The following is a 15,588-nucleotide window of genomic DNA, read 5'->3' as shown; positions in this document are numbered from 1 at the left end:
ACCAATGTCGGCGCACGGTGCTGTTGACAGATTCGAGGTCACGAAAACTGATTGCATTGCCGAGATAGGAAGTTTCGCCTGGTTGCTCCTTAACTTGATTTGTTATTGAATCGTGAAAGAGTGAGGTGTTTGTTTCAAAAAAAACTCAGTCTCCAAAGAAAATAAGGGAATAAAATGCGTTAAGGAGTTTATTTCCTTTTATAAAAATTGTTGGTAGAGCTATCTCAATCGGACTACTCTATAACTGGCGATAATGTATTAAATAAAATGTGATTTGGAATAAACACACACACACACACACACACACACACACACACACACACACACACACACACACACACACACACACACACACACACACACACAAATATCTTTCAATTGTTTCATTTTGATTTTGATCTCTATTGTACAATAACATGCCTGCGCACTGTGAGCTACCTGTGAAGCAGTTTCTGGCTTCGAAGTCGATTGGTTTCATCGAACATCCCCTAGCCAGATTTGGCTCTCTCGCAGACTTTTTCCTCTTCCAAAAGATGAAGTGTGCCTTGAAAGGGGAGCGCTTCAGTAATATTCAGGACATTCAATGCGGTGCGACCCAGAGATTGAAAGAGGTTCCCGTTCAGTACTTCCATCCCCATGCCTTCGAACACCTATACGATAGATGTAAACGTTATGTGGAGTTGGAGGGTCATTATTTTGAATCTGTATAATAGACAATTCAAAATACAGTTCTTTGTGTTGATATAATAATTGTTGTCTCATTACTTAACTGGCACATTGCGCATATCCTAAATTTCTAATTTCGTTAAATTCAACTGAGCCAGACTGAAATTATATATGATTTCGAAATTTTCTATATTTTCTACAAATGGTATTAAAAAAGTCCTCTTACGTCTTTTATTGCTGAAAGGGAGTAGATGGAGCACTTTTTAGTCCCAACATTTTTAACACATATGGGCAGGCAGTCTCCATTTTTCAGCTTTCGCTGATAGCGAGGCCAACTATCAATGACTCGATGCTTTTCAATAGAGAGAGAGAGAGAGAGAGAGAGAGACAGAGAACAATGGCAGACAACTTCCACCATCTCATGGCGCTAAATTAGTATATCCTTCCTTCCCGTTTTGAACTGAACAGTCCGATTTTCACAAAAATTGTCAACGCACACCTAGACATGCTTTCAGGATAACTATTTTATTTCCTATTTTTCAATATTTGATTTCTCAGATGAAATGTTTTCATGTAACATTCATAAAAGAAGCAATTATTGCCAAAAAAAAAAAAAAAATAAAAAAAAAAAAAAAAAAAAAAAAAAAAAATATATATATATATATATATATATATATATATATATATATATATATATATATATATATATATATATATATATATATATATATATATATATATATATATATATCATTAACATATATTATATATTCTACACAAGGTAATAAAACTTTCTACATATATACGGATATTTGTAGAAAGTTTTTTACCTTGGGTATAATATATATGAAAGACGCCAAGCTATTTTAAAGCTGGTTTTACTCCATTTCCCAAGTAAGCACACAAATAAATAAGTCAAGTGTGTGCCTGCATGTAGTGCAAGTCTAGGTGACCCGCAAAGTAGTGCAAGTCGAGGCAACTCGTGGTAAAGGCGTATTAAGCTCTGATCACTATTCTTAATATTTACCCTTAATGCAAAGCCCATCTCCTGGAGAAGATGTATGATGCTATGCATTAAAGGCAAGGGTCACAACCCAGACTGGTTTCGACCTTTATTGAGATCTCATCAGTGGGAGCCAGGCTTAGAAATACCAAGGTTAAGTAATATAGAGCTTATAAGTATTTTACCAAAACAAGTTACAATAAGGCTATTTTACCAAAACAAGTTACAATAAGGTGCTTTGACCTTATTAAATAAAAATCTCAGGATGAGAGATAGATGTAGAAAGTTTTTTACCTTGGCTATAATATATGTTAAAGATGCCAAGCTATTTTAAACCTGGTTTTACTCCATTTCCCAAGTAAGCAAACAGACAAATAAGTGAAGTTTGCACCTGCACGTAGTGCAAGTCTAGATGACCAACAAAGTAGGGCAAGTCTAGGCAACTCGTGGTAAAGGTGGAATAAGCCCTGATCACTATTCTTAATATTTACCCTTAATGCAAAGCCCATCTCCTTGAGGAGATGTATGATGCATTAAAGGCAAGGGCCACTACCCAGACCGGTTTCCCTTTATTTAAGTGTGGGTATACCATTCCAAAAACTCGTACAATCCCCCTGATCACCCAATAATGAGCGACATGCAGGATCAGAAAGTCAAAAACTCGGAAACGCTCATTTGCTCATTCTGGAAGAGTAACATCAACAGTCATGGCTCAGTTAACTTCACGGGCTACAGCATTGCCATTTATCACCCAAGCTTCCGACCGGTTTCGACTTTTATTGAGGTCTCATCAGTGGGAGCCAGGCTTAGAAATGCCAAGTTAAGTAATACACAGCATATAAGTATTTTACCAAAACAAGTTACCATAAGGTGCTTTGACCTTATTAAATAAAAATCTCAGGATGAGAGATAGATGTAGAAAGTTTCTTACTTGGATATAATATATGTTAAAGATACCAAGCTATTTTAAACCTGGTTTTAACCCATTTCCAAAGTAAGCAAACAGATCTCTCATCCTGAGATTTTTATTTAATAAGGTCAAAACACCTTATGATAACTCGTTGTGGTAAAATACTTATAAGCTCTGTATTACTTAAATCTTGGTATGTCTAAGCCTGGCTCCCACTGATGAGACCTCAATAAAGGTGGAAGCCAGTCTGGGTAGTGGCCCTTGCCTTCAATGCATAGCATCATACATCTCCTCAAGGAGATGTACTTTGCATTAAGGGTAAATATTAAGAATAGTGATCAGAGCTTATTTCACCTTTACCACGAGTTGCCTAGACTTACACTACTTTGCGGGTCACCCAGACTTGCACTACTTGCAGGTGCAAATTTGACTTACTTGTCTGTTTGCTTACTTGGGAAATGGATTAAAACCAGGTTTAAAATAGCTTGGTATCTTTAACATATATTATATCCAAGGTAAAAAAACTTTCTATATATATATATATATATATATATATATGAATAATTGAATGACTAGAACCAAGATTTAAGTAAAAAGGTTTTAATATAAAAACACGACTAGTTTCGGCCTGTAACAGCCTTCATGAGGTGACATAGCGTTTCCAAACTTTAGGTGTTAAAATAAAGGAAGAGATAGCCTTGGTTTCAAAATCCTCTAAGTAAATATTTGCGAGTACAGGGGATAAAGGATTACTTATAGCTAGTCCATGATTTTGTTTGTATATATTATCTTGAAATTTGAAGTAACCGAACCTGATGCAATGTGTAAGCAAGGCTAACAATTTTTTGGATAACTTGTCTTTGAGTAATGTTAGGACTTCATCTGTTGGGACACTAGTGAACAAATAAGTTATGTCCAAGCTAGCCATGATGTCATCTTCATTGACTGTAATATCTTTGAAGTATGTAACAAATTCTGTAGTGTTCTTGATAAAGGATGGTGACTTGCCTGAAAAACATTTTAGGTATTTGGCAGATATTTTGAAAGATTGTACGTAATAGGGTGTCTCTTTATGGATTTTAGGAACACCATATATGCGAGGAATTAACGGACGGAGAGAGCGTAGAGATACGCGAATGTTTCGGGATAATTCAGTTGTTGTTTTTAATAAGTTGTTTGTACGATTTGAAGTTCAGGAGTTGGATCTCTTACAGAAATAAACCATCTGAAAACTTCTTTCGAAGTTAATGGATATTCCAAGAAAATCATTGAAAAATTCCTTCTTAATCCTCCTAGACATCACTCAGAAGAAATAAATAGATTCAAAGGCAATATATCTATTCCTTACATAAGTAGATTCACATAAATTAGCAAAAGTTCTAAGAAAATACAATATCAGAACCTTGTTCACTCCACTTCCAAAGATCCTTTCTTAATAAGCCACCCAAAATCTTGTCATCATCAACTCAAATACCCTTTTGTATATAAAATATTGTGTGATTGTGATATTCCTTATTTTGGGCAGACAGACAAATCTGTCGAATTGCGTATGGAAGAACACACGAGGGACATTAGTTACAAGAGACAGTGAGCCAGTGCATTATCAAGTCATATCCTTTTCTCGGCTAATCACAATGATGAAAACCAAAGTCACAAAGTCGGTTGGGAAAAATCTATTAACATCTTCCGTTGCAATGATGAACTAGAGAGAAAAATCGTGGAATCTAGAAAAAGCATCTTCAATCCTGTTCATCTAAATAATAACTTGAGCTACAACCTCCCAGATAGTCATTCAGCTGTAATCATGTACTGGCATTCACGTGATGCTACAAGCACGCACTCTCCCAACAATTCAACAAAAAAGAACAGCTTTAAATACAACTACAACGTTTTCATGCTAATTATGTATAGAGACTCTCTATGTTGTTCATAGTCTTTTAACCTTCAGTGTTTAGTGTTTTTCTTTCTTTTATAATGTCACCTGATGAAGACTGTTACAGGCTGAAACTAGTCATGTTTTTATATTAAAACCTTTTTTTTACTTAAATCTCGGTTCTAGTCATTCAATTCTTCATAAAAATATGTATGTTAACCGAGTTAATGATCATCCTTTCATGTAGAAAGTATTTTTTTACCTTGGGTATAATAAATGTCAAAGATACCAAGCTATTTTAAACCTGGTTTTACTCCATTTCCCAAATAAGCAAACAGACAAGTAAGTCAAGTTTGCGCCTGCAAGTATAGGTGATCCCAGACGTAGTGCAAGACCAAGGCAACTCATGGTAAAAAGTGGATAAGCTCTGATCACTATTCTTAATATTTACCCTTAATGCAAAGCACATCTCCTGGAGGAGATGTATGATGCTATGTATTAAAGGCAAGGGATCACTACCGAGACCGGTTTCGACCTTTATTGAGGTAGAATGGAAGTTTCATATCTCTTTATCATATAACTTTTTGGACTCTAAAGAGGCCAAAAGGTTGTGCTGAGGGTCAGCTTGATAGTGAGAGAGGAGGACAAAGATAGAGTGGATAGTAATAGATAGTTAAAAGAGGCCTCAGTCGATCTACTTGGCCTGACTTAAATGCCACCACCAAGCAGATCGCCGACATTATCTCCCTCCATCCGTTCTTTTCCGCGTTCCCCTGCCAGCCACCTCTTCAGATGTCTGGCCGATGAAAGAAGTGAAAAACAAATGCAGGACACACATAAATTGAAAAGCAAAAGGAACTAGAAAGAGACCAATAAAAGAGCTAAGACACACATAAAATAGGACGAACGGGGGAAGAGCCTGGCCCGAGTGATGCAGCCCACTATGAGCTGCACCGCCTCGCTGTAAGCCTTCGCCGCTCGGGTTCTCAGGTCCGCCCCTCCTGTGAACTAGATGTCTCATCAGTGGGAGCCAGGCAAGAAAACCCAAGATTTGACAATTGACAATTGACATTTATGTCTTTAAGGGTGAAGCAAGATGCTTTCCATATTCCCCGCTATCTGTCGTGGTTACAGTGAGGGTAAAATTTACGAGCAGTTTGCTCGCCCTGAATGGGCATGGAGATTATGCATCGTTATAGGAGGCTAATATAGTTTTTGGTCTTCTATATTTGAATATGTCCGTTGGAACCCAAGATTTTAGTAATACAGAGCTTATAAGTATTTTACCAGAACAAGTTACCACAAGGTGTTTTAACCTTATTAAATAAAAATCTCAGGAGGAGAGATAGATGTAGAAAATATTTTACCTTGGGTATAATAAATGTTAAAGATACCAAGCTATTTTAAACCTTGTTTTACTCCTGGATTAAACCCCTCATTAGGGGACTCAACCCATCCTAAGGGACAGATGACAAAGGGAAGGAAGGACTATTTCAATCATCAAAATGTTAGGCCTTTTCTTCTTTCCGATAGTTTTTTGACAGTTTCATAATAAAAATATTCATTTTGAGAATATAAAGCCATCGTTGATTTCATTTTGACACTTCTTAGTTTCAGTGCTTAAGTAGAAAGGCTTTTCCCTTTAGTGAATTTAATTTAGAGCAAATCATGGTACAGCGAAATTAGTGATAATTATAATTATTTCAAAGAAATGAAGATAATGATTTTCATGACTTATTCTTAAAAAAAAAAAATATATATATATATATATATATATATATATACATATATATTACCACGAGTTGCCTTGGTCTTGCACTACCTGTGGGATCAGCTAGTCTTGCATCAATTGCAGGCGCAAACTTGACATTTTGTCTGTTTGCTCACTTGGGAAAAATGGAGTAAAACCAGGTTTAAAATTGCTTGGTATCTTTAACATATATATATATATATATATATGTTAAAGATACATATATATGTTAAAGATATATATATATATATATATATATATGACAGAATGATCATTGACTCGGTTAACATACATAGTTTTATGAAAAAAATTGAATGACTAGAACCGAGATTTAATTAAAAAGGTTTTAATATAAACACACTACTAGTTTCGGCCTGTAACAGCCTTCTTCAGGTGACATTATAAAAGAAAAAACACTAAACATTGAGGGTTAAAAGACTATGAACAACATAGACAGTCTTTATACATAATTAGCATGAAAACATTGTGACGTTTTCATGACCTCCCACCATAATGTAATTATGGTGGGAGGTCACTACCCAGACCAGTTTCAGCCTTTTTTGAGGCTTCAGCAGTGAGTTTTTTTCGCTATACCCTTTGGTATCTATTTGGTCTAGCTATTCACTGATGAAACTTCAAAAAAGGCTGAAACCGGTCTGGGTAGTGACCTCCCACCATAATGTAATAACAGCATACATTTCCTAGGAAATGTGTTTTTACATTATGGAAAATACCAAGATTAGAGATCAGAACTTTCCCCACCTTTGCAACGAGTTGCCTGAGATTGTACTACGTACTAGGACTACTTGCATTAGCTCACGCTAGTAACCGCCGATACTTTTATAGTTTACTATATTCGGCATAAAACTCTCTGAATCCAATCTTTGAGTTTCTTATTCGGTTTTAAAACAATGTGGGATTTAATATCCCCTTAATTTGAATAATGTTTATATCGCCAAAATGAAGCCTATTGGCTCTTTATATTTAATTAATAATAATTGAAATAATAACGGTCATCCTTCTGACGAACCTAGTACTATACATACAAAATATCATTTCACACAGCTACATGGGCTCCATACAAATGACGTCAAAACAATCAGACGGAAAAAAAAAAAAACACTTCGCAAATTGTTTGTAACGGTCCACATTTCCTTTTCTTCAGTAACGCGAAAATCCAAGGATAACTTGGTTTGAACATACGAATCTAATAAGTTTATAACTGTTTTGTAAAACGCATCTTCGCATAATTAACGTTCTCGCCTATTCCAAAAGGGTACAATTTCAAAAATAAAATAAAATTTTATTTAGTTATTTTTATTTTTTATGTAATTTAAAAGATCTAAGGATATTTTACGACTTATCAACATTTACTTACTTGATAAATGCACTATATTAGCATATGCTGTATTCTAAGCAATTAAACGTTTCCTGAAACGATGTGGAACAGCTTGTTGTATTTAGTTGTTTATTGTTTTCAAGAAAACATACTAGCTCCCTCTAAGTTATAAACAAAAAAAATCATTTTTTATGACAGTGGAATATGATGCACTTAACTATGATTTGGCGTGCAATAAACAATTCATAAATTTAAAAATAAATAAATAAAATAATCATAAAGCTGGATATATTGCGTTTTTATAATTAAAATTATTCTCCCGTAATGAGTCATGGGATTCATTGGAGGTAGTATATAATAATAATAATAATAATAATAATAATAATAATAATAATAATAATAAAAGTAAGAAGTTTATAGAAAGAACGACAGTACGTTGCGCCCTTCGATTAGGCCTACGTTCTATTCTCGTCTTGACGAGAGGAGTCTTCATATGTTTATTTCAATTGAAGGTGAGTTAGCTGATTTCATATGAAGGTGGAAGGGTTTTTTTCCCTTCCGGAAACTCGGGTTTTTCATCCTGCGTACAGACAAATCGGCCTTGAGAAAACACGCAATTTATAGGTCCAAAATACCAGTGGTAGTCGTAGGCAGATGACGTTTTGTGTAGGTGATAATGGTAGCGGCGATTCGCTGTTGTTGGTGGATTAAGCGGCGGAGACGGACAGTTGTTGAGTATGTTCCTTCCCCCCCCCCCCCCCCCCCGACGAGTCTTTGGACTCCTTGGATGTGTCTCGTAATAATAATAATAATAATGATTATAAATGCTATAGGTAACCGTTATTCTTAAAGAAATGACACAGAACGCAATTTTTATTCTCGAAAGCTTTCTTCAGAGACCCAGCTGTGTTTTGATTTTGTAAGCAATGCTGTTTTCATTAGGAAGTAATAACAGATTTCTTTCCAAATATTTATTCGAATAAAGTTACTTAAGAACCTCCGTAGCTCAGTCGCTATAGACGAAGCCCTTTGGGCGGAAAGATCTGGGTTCGATTCATGTCCATGACATGAGGAACCGTAATGCGGTCTCTTTCGACTGAAGATGAATTAGCCGGTCTCATATGGAAGTAGAGGGTTGTTACACCCGGAAATTCGGACTTTTGGTCCCTCAGAACAAGTACATTAAGCCCTGTGAACAAATGGATCTACAGTCATGAATACCTGCCGTTAGGGGATGCAGCAGAGAAGTGACAAGCCAGCTGCATTAATTCGTCATAAACCCCTCCTTAGGGGGCTCAACCTGTCCTATGGGACGGATGAGAAGAGAATGAAGGAAGTTACTTTTGACTATATTCGAATAAACATCACGTGGAAGATTATTTCTTTCTTTAGATATATAATGACTGCTTTTAATTCCTTATCGTTTTTCTGGGGAAAAAAATAAATAAAAAAAGAAACGTTATTTTGTCAGTCGTCATAAGATTCGCTTATTATAGTTGCCTGTAAGCCATACATTCCCTTCTACAGTGTTCTTCTCCTTTTGACTGTGCGGATTAGACAGAACTCCACCTGCTTCATAGCTGTAATAGAACTTAGACATAATTACACATAATGGATAAAACATTGGAGGCAGGGATGATGGGAAGTTGGCAGTGGCATCCCCAGCGCAGAGTGAAACGCACCCAAAGCCAAAGCCGACGGCATGTAGGCAGACATCGGCGCTTTCCAGCAGTCTATCGCAATCGACGAACATGAATAAATGTGGCGATCTTAGAGACTTTGGTCGTGGACGTATTATGGGCGCAAGACAGATGGGTCATTCTATCGACCGAATGATAATAGCCCTAAGGTTCTCGAGAGAAACCGTATCAAAGGTCTACAGCGGGTATACCATCAACGGACTTACCAGCTCCCAGCGAGCAAGTAGTGGCCGTCCACACGTGACCTGGGTCAACGTAGACTGTCCAGATTCGGATAGACCAACAGCGGCATAAATTAAATCCAGTTTCAATCTCGGAGGTCCAAGAAGCGTCGATATGGCGTTCCATAGGCGACCGGAGCCGACGCCCTGATCGTGTGCCAATGTTGACATCTCGTCATCGGGCAATGCGCCTCGCCTGGTGTTGGGACCATCAAAACTGAACATCTGCAGAATGGACCCGAGTCGTGTGGTCTGATGAAACCCCTTTGTCAGCAGTACCGAACTGAACTGGTGTGGAGTCGACAGCATGAAGCCATGGCCCCATCATGTCAGGCTTGCTCTGTTCAAGGAGGTGGCGGCTCTGTGATGGTTTGGAGAGGTTCTTAAAAGCTGCGAGCTACCAGAATCTGCTGGTTAATCACCTATACACATTCATGGCCTTCGTGCCTCCTAAACTGTCCTTCTGAAACAGACTACAGCCGATAGTCTGTTTCAGAAGGATAGTGCGCCATTCCACCTGGCCGCAAACACCCAGGCTGGCTTGAGGCAGGCCCGTTCCATACCGGGGTACAAAGAGTGCAATGAACCTTAGCGGCACAATTTAGGGGTGGTATAATCGAACACGTTCATTAAAAAAAAAATCATAAAAAAAAAGATCCTTTTCAAAATTGAAACTGATAAAAAAAATCACTTATGATCAGTAGCGGCCCGTATATAATCACTGCGACACTGCAGCATCCCCAAGGCAAAAATGAAAATTTTAAATTTTGTTTGTGTTTATAAATAATAACAATGCTTACAACAGAAATACACTTTTATTAATACAGACCAGTATTTTACAAATAAACATTTATTAAAACCTACCAGTTTTGCCAGCAAACTGTCTGGCTTTTTCAAGGTATTACGGAGATATGAAAGTAAATGCAAATTAAAAGGAACATAAAAAACGTTGTAAACCAAACTAGTATCTATGGTTACACGTTTCGCGTGACAGAGATGGCTTATTGTTCTTATTATAATATTATAATATAATATTATAATATTATAATATTATAATAAGAACAATAAGCCATCTCTGTCACGCGAAACGTGTAACCATAGATACTAGTTTGGTTTACAACGTTTTTTATGTTCCTTTTAATTTGCATTTACTTTCATATCTCCGTAATACCTTGAAAAAGCCAGACAGTTTGCTGGCAAAACTGGTAGGTTTTAATAAATGTTTATTTGTAAAATACTGGTCTGTATTAATAAAAGTGTATTTCTATCTATAAAAACGACCAAAAATGTATACCTTGAATGCTTACAACATTATATAAATGCAATATAACATGTTAAAGGTTACAGCTTATTTTTCGACAGTGATTGGATAGTTAATAATTGGAATTGTTCGATTAACGCTTTAGATTACGAAGCAAATCCACTGCGATCTAACGCAGTGGCGGAATTATACGTTCGACCAATCGCAGCCAGACTTGCCGATATTCGTTTAGGCTTGTGATTGCACCTTACAAGTGATTCAGACACTGCTCGTTTGGGGAAGTGTATCGTATGCTTGCCCGCTTTATTTCTGTGAGATACGAAACTTTTATTATTGGTGTCTGTTCGTGATGAGGGTGAAATATTTTTAATAAAACAATATTTTAATATGTAAATTTATTTATTAATAAATTGGTTACTGATTAGGAAAAAAAATAATTTTTTTATAATTTTTTTTTTTTTATTTTTATTTTGTACATGCAGCACCCCCACTTAAAATTTTCACCGGCCGCGACTGCTTACGATCGAGTATGTCACAAGAAAGATTAAAAAATTTATCCATATTAAGTATAGAAAATGAAATATGTAGCAATTTAGATTTAGAAGATATCATAAAAGATTTTTCTGTAATGAAAGCCAGACGAACATCTCAGTAGGAAATGAATAAAAATAAGGGTTTTTTTTACTTTTTTTTTATTATTTTAATATACATTCCTCTTAATGTGCAGTATAATAAAATTATTTGTAACGTGTTATTGTACTTTGGGATCTTTTAATTTTTAATGGAAGAGGGCACAAAAATTTTGCACCCTGGCGACACAAGCCCATGGAACGACCCTGGCTCGAGGAACACTCATCTGAGTTTGGGAACATCCAGTGTCTCCCAAGGTAACCAGATTTAAATCCGATCGATGGTATGCCGTAGAGAGAGACATCAGATCCATGTATCCGGGATCGACGTCTAAGGAGTAATTGTGGACAGTGTTGCAACAGGCATGACGGGATTCCCTTCGGTAACCCTCTGGCATCTGGTGGAGTGAATGCATCAGAGAGTACAAACTGTTATTCGAACCAGAGGAGGACCGAGACGCGATTAGGTAAGTATCTCTAATGCTTTGTTCGGCGAGCTAATTGTTTAATTTTTAAGAATTTTGCTAGTCTGATTAAAACGATGATGGCTATAAACTTTAGAGGGTATATGTTACTGTAAAAGCCCGGAAATCACTAAATCGTAGGTTTTACCGGTAAATCCTAGTGAAGTGGTAAAAGACCGAAAAATGCTTGTAAACGCATTTTGGTAAAAGCCATTTCGGGCTTTTGCATTTACCAACACCAATTGGCAAAAGCCCGAAATAAGCAATGAGTCTGTCTGAGCCTGTATTCTGCAGGTCCCAACGCGCTCGTGACTCTCTTAGCTGTTCGCGTACCTAACCGCTCAGTCGGGTGTGAACGGCTACGATCTATTGTTTTTGTGTTAATATATTTTACCTTTTTTATTTCCTTCATAAAAATGATTTCATCATCTACCTTTTCTTATTTCTTTTAGTGCATAGTTGATTATAGGTTAGGTTAGGTTAGGGTAGGTAATCCTGTTTTAATTTCCTATTCCATTTACACAGTTTTGAGTTTCATAAAATTATGCAAGATAAATGCTCAAACTTATGCACTGACATGTTCAAAGCATGATTAAAAATTAAACACACACACACACACACACACACACACACACACTCACACACACACACACACACACACACACACACACACACACACACACACACACACACACACACACACACATTGTGTATGTGAATGTGTGAAAATCTGGTACATTACGTAATGTACCAGAGTTATCACAGTTTTTCTCTTTGTTCCTTTATCTATTGAAACCGGTAATGCATGGTATACATTATGCACCTAAAGAATTTAATTAATACCAAATTCCTTAATAATAGCAATTTAGTATTAATAATTATTTATAAGGGCCTTCGTAGTTTAGTCGATATAGACGAAGCACTTTGGTCGGATCCTTAGTTCAATTCCCTTCGTGAGGAACTTTCATCTGGTCTCTTTCGACGAAAGGTGAGTTAGTGAGTCTCATATGGAGGTAGGGTTTTTTCACCCGTAAACTCGGGTTTTTCGTCCCCCAGAACAGGCAAACTGTTCCCGCGAACACACGCATCTACAGACATAGGACACATCTGGAAGCATAGGGCCAAGCACCTTATCCCTGTTACGGTTGGGTTTGTAAAGTCTAAGGAACCTCAACGCCGTAAAAAGTAGAGGAGGAAAGGTTAAATAAAGTAAGTTATTTATAAATATAGATATTCAAATTATATTATTGTATGCAATGGAGAGAAAATTGAAGAGTGGAAAATGTGCTAAATAGACCTTTTACATCCTTTCCCACTGAATCCTCAAATATGCTCTTCCATTTCTTTGCTTATGTAATTTGGCGATCATCATTTCCATACATGAAAGCAATGCACCATATTTGTCATAATAATTAAATTAGAAAATAACTGATTTCTTCTACAGATATGTATGTTTTAATTTTCAGAGCAAAACCTTTATTACCGAAAATAATATCCATAAAGTCTACATCTGAGGACTTTGACGGCACTGCCTGAAAAGAGGTATATATAATTCCTCCAATGACAATAGATTTCAACCAAGAGCTCTCTCTCTCTTTCGCTCTGTCTCTCCCCAGAAAATGACTCATGTCGATATGCATATTGAGATGTATACTTTTTTGTGTTATTTATTAATCATTAATTAAATCGTTCTACTTTATAACAGTAGATTTATGTTGTATGATAGCCTGGAATTACTTTATATATCTAATCTGCATATTAATAAATCTTCTAAAATTTAATTCTTAAATTAACTACATAGATCCTTTGTTTGTCTTAGTGGTAACGATTTCCGCTATCGGAAAAGCATAAGGGGAGAGTGAAAAAGATGTTATTTGTGGAAGCCATATGCGATTAATGGATCTCATGAGGACTTTCATTAAGCTTTCTAATTTCTCAGACTTCCATATTATTATGGGATTGTGAAAGACAGTTGTTAAGCCATGGCAGTTGCTTCTCTATCTAGTAGCGTAGCTTAGTAATGCTACTACTTTTTTTTTTGTTTTTAATATATATATATATATATATATATATATATATAGGGTGTCCCAAAATTCATGCAAGATTTAAATTTAGCGCCATTTGTGCGGTAAAGTGTTGCCAACGAGAAAAAAAAAGACAGCATGACAGCTGACAGTTCAGGGTTATTAAAAGTGGAGCGCTACACGAAAGAACAACGCATTTTCATTGTTGAGCAATATTTTAAAAATAATGAAGGTTTGGCAGCTACAGTTCGCAATTTTCGTACAAAATATGGTCGGAATAGTGATTTAACTTCATCAACTGTGAAAAGATTAATTTAAAAATTCAAGGAAACTGGATCAATTAGTTATCTTATACACTCTGGCCGTTCTTCAACAATTCGTTCAACAGAAAACATCGAAGCAGTTACAAAGTTCAATTGACTCAAGAACTGATGCCTACTGACCACACACACACAGCGAAGAGAGTTCGTTGAATGGATTATGGAACAACAGCAAGTGAATGCTTATTTTTCGAACAAAATCATCTTCAGCGATGAGGCTTATTTTCATCTTGATGGCTTCGTTAATCGACAAAATTGTCGCATTTGGGGTTCAGAAAATCCACGAGTGATTGTTGAGAAACAAATGCATCCACAACGTGTCACTGTTTGGTGCGGATTTTGGGCTGGAGGCATCATCGGTCCATTCTTCTTCGAAAATGTGGCTGGTAAGGCAATAACAGTTAATGGTGCTCGCTATTGCGACATGATAATCCAGTTTTTTGTGCCTAAATTGCAAGATGTGGATGTGGACGACATATGGTTTCAACAAGACGGTGCCACATGCCATACAGCCCGAGAAACAATTCAATTACTGCATGAGTCATTTCCTGGTAGTGTAATTTCCCGTTTTGGTGATCAGAATTGGACGCCTAGCTCATGTGACTTAATGCCGTTGGACTTTTTTCTTTGGGTTTTTTGAAGTCTAAGGTTTATGCCATCAAGCCCACAACCACTCACGCCTTGAAGGAGGAAATTGAGCGCTGTATCAACTAAATTCAGCCACATTTATGCAAAACGGTCATGGAAAATTTCGACAAAAGAGTGCGTATGTGCCAGCAAAGCCATGGAGGCCATTTACCCGATATGCTATTCCATGCATAACCCTATACTGTATACTTTATGAATCAATAAGAAATTACAATTTTTAATTAAAAACCTGTGTTTTCTATCAAAATTACTTCTTGCGTGAATTTTGGGACACACTGTGTATATGTATATATATGTATATGTTGGCTGTTCTGTACACGCATATATATATATGTGTGTACAGATATATATATATATATATATATACACAGTATATATATATATATATATATATATATATATATATATATATATATATATATATATATATATATATATATATATATATATATATATATATATATGTGTGTGTGTGTGTACAACAAAAATGACCGAGATTTTATTGTCAGGGACAAACGCCCATCGCAATAAACACAACTTAAAATATGAGAAAAAAACTTTTTCTTCAGCAGGTAAAGGACAGCGATGAAACTGACTTTATTAAGCAATTAGGAACTCTTAATTAACTCTTAATTTTACCTCAGATATTATTACAATCTTGGTGCAGTGCTTTTTCTACACAGTGTCCAATTGGGAAGGGACGTGGATTGAAATTCCATGTCCCAATCATTAGATAAAATACTCATAACGGACCCTCACAAACTAAAGATCCTAACAGCT

At 36.2% G+C, this 15,588-nt stretch overlaps 1 protein-coding gene across 2 annotated transcripts in view; it reads right to left on the bottom strand.

Annotated features, from left to right (window-relative positions):
• The window catches only part of LOC150100350 (tetratricopeptide repeat protein 29-like), a 267,893-nt gene extending 260,234 nt beyond the window's left edge, over positions 1-7,659 (bottom strand). For both annotated transcript variants that reach the window (XM_090402521.1, XM_090402520.1), the window contains exon 1: positions 7,581-7,659. The gene's annotated coding sequence lies outside the window, so the exon portion shown is untranslated. The remainder of the gene's footprint in view (positions 1-7,580) is intronic.
• Positions 7,660-15,588: the final 7,929 nt, after the last annotated feature.

This window comes from Typopeltis vanoorti, chromosome 13 (assembly GCF_054136105.1).
Source record: "Typopeltis vanoorti isolate ZY-2024b chromosome 13, IOZ_Tvanoo_1.0, whole genome shotgun sequence".
Classification (NCBI taxonomy): domain Eukaryota; kingdom Metazoa; phylum Arthropoda; class Arachnida; order Uropygi; family Thelyphonidae; genus Typopeltis; species Typopeltis vanoorti.
The sequence above is the reverse complement of the archived record's forward strand: the minus strand, read 5'-3'. Positions and strand labels throughout refer to the sequence as shown.